Source organism: Octopus bimaculoides, chromosome 19 (assembly GCF_001194135.2).
Source record: "Octopus bimaculoides isolate UCB-OBI-ISO-001 chromosome 19, ASM119413v2, whole genome shotgun sequence".
Lineage (NCBI taxonomy): Eukaryota > Metazoa > Mollusca > Cephalopoda > Octopoda > Octopodidae > Octopus > Octopus bimaculoides.
The window spans coordinates 2,146,449-2,148,838 of record NC_068999.1 but is presented as its reverse complement, the minus strand read 5'-3'; positions in this window follow the sequence as shown (position 1 = coordinate 2,148,838).

Below are 2,390 nucleotides of genomic sequence, written 5' to 3'. Positions count from 1 at the left end.
CCACCACCACCAATGCCACCATCACCCCCACTACTACTACTACTACTACTACTACTACTACTACTACTACTACTACTGCTGCTGCTGCTAAGTACACATACACGTGTATTCCTGTATAAGATCCTGGTCTCTACATTTGCAGCACGCTACATGTTTACTTACACATGTGTATGTGTGTGTGTAAAAATAGGGGTCCTTCTCGAGCCATCGACTGACAAGGACGGTTTCCCTTGATTTTTGTGGCATTTATATATTTCCTTCACTTACTTGGAAAGGACGTCGGTCTGTTGCAGGATAAACTCATTTTTGCCTGTTGAATGGCCCGGAGCAACGTGAAGTGAAGGGTTTTGCTCAAGGATGCAACGCATTGCCCGGTCTAGGAATCGAAACCTCAATCTTTCAATCAGGAGTGCTACATGCTAATCACTAAACCGGACACACACAAATATATGCGTACACATATCCTGACATTGTAAATCATTTGAATTGTATTGTTTTGTAATGTTTTGTTTCTGTCCTTGTGGCTAATAAATAGGATTTCCTCCACCTCCTCCCCTTCCTCCACCTCCTCCCCTTCCTCCACCTCCTCCCCTTCCTCCACCTCCTCCTACTCACCGTCATGATCGTCGTCGTCATCAATGACGACGAGATCTAAAATTGTCTTCTAAAGTCTGGAAATGAATAGACAAATTAAGATATGATTGAGTGTTGGACGGATGGTGGGTTGGGGGTGAGGGAGGAGGAGGCTGGGATGGTAGTTGTTGTTGTTGTTGTTGTTGGTGGTGGTGGTGGTGGCGGTGGGAGTTAACACTTTAAAGGAGTGAAAGAAAACAAAATCGAGAAACAAAACACAGGAGGAAAAAAAAGAACATAGAAGACAAAAACGGAAATATATGTGTGTGTGTGTGTGTGTGTGTGTGTGTGTGCGTATGCATGTATGTATGCATGTAATTATGCATATGTGTGTGTGTTTGTGTGTGTGTGTGTGTGTGTGTGCTGACACGATTTTTTTAGAAGAGATCCGGGGGAAGAAAATATACAGGAATAAGAGAAATTAAAAGAAAATGAGGGGCAGGAACACACATACACACACACACACACACACACGCACTAACATACACGCACATAGACTGGTGTGTTCATATGTAGATATACATATGCATACACATTTCCTTTCAATGCAAAGAAAACTTCTTTCTGTAGGAAGCCATTTTGATTGTGTTAAATATCTTCATCATCATCATCATCATCATCATCATCATCATCATCATCATCATCATCATGGTCGTCGTCGTCGTCGTCGTTGTTATGAAAAGGTTTTGATGAAAAGGTTGTTTAATGTCGGGGTGGGGGTGGGGGGCAGCGGGGCAATAATTGCAGCAATTACATTAAAAGCCACGTGATAAGTAGAAAACTTGTTAAAAGCTGTTCAGAATCAGAAAGAGTAACGTCATTAGTTGGGAGACTATTGACTGCGCATGCGTGTCTTCACAGAGAAATATTACTCGTTCGGAGTTAGGCTCCGCGCATGCGTAGCTTCATAGAATAGTGTTAATAGTTTTAGAGCACGTCCCACGCATGTGCAACTTTGCAGAGTAATGTTCTAATGTTATTAGTTAAAAGTACTGCGAACGTGCGACTTCATAGAATAGTGTTGTTTACTGAGAGTAGGTGCCGCACATGCGCAATGGGTTAGTTATTTCTTTTTTGCAGATATTAGTGAATGTGGACCAATGTACGTGTAACCATGAGACTATGTATGTATGTATGTATGTATGTATGTATGTATGTATGTATGAAAGCATGTATGACTATATGTATGACTATATGTATGCAAATCTTAAGAAATTTCTAAGCAAAGCAAGATTTACATCAGAGGAGCAAATGATGCAAGTTACCAAATGTGGAGACCCCCGACGTGGGACATGTGATTTAATAGGTTTTCACCAAAATTGTAAAATTCAAGAATGGAAAAGAATTAAAGGTGAATGTAAATATGAACTGTAAAAGCAAAAACCTGTTATATTGTATCACATGCCCACGATGTAACAAATATTACATAGGGGAAACAAAAACGAAATTAACAAACCGGGTAAATGTGCACAGACATCAAATAAAATATCCCGTACTTCGATACATAACATGCAGCGATCATTTGGACACCTGTGCACAAGGAGAATTTTCAATTTTCCCTCTTCATAAAATAAATGAAAAAAAACGACCTTCTCCGGAAGGCAAAAGAAGAATATTTCATAAGATTTCTGAGTCCGAAACTAAACCGGAAATAGTCAATAACAACTTTACTTAAAAAAACTTTTACTAGATGTAATAACACGTGCTTAAAAACGTTAAGAACTGCAAGCGCTTAGACATCTGTAAAAGCAAAAGCC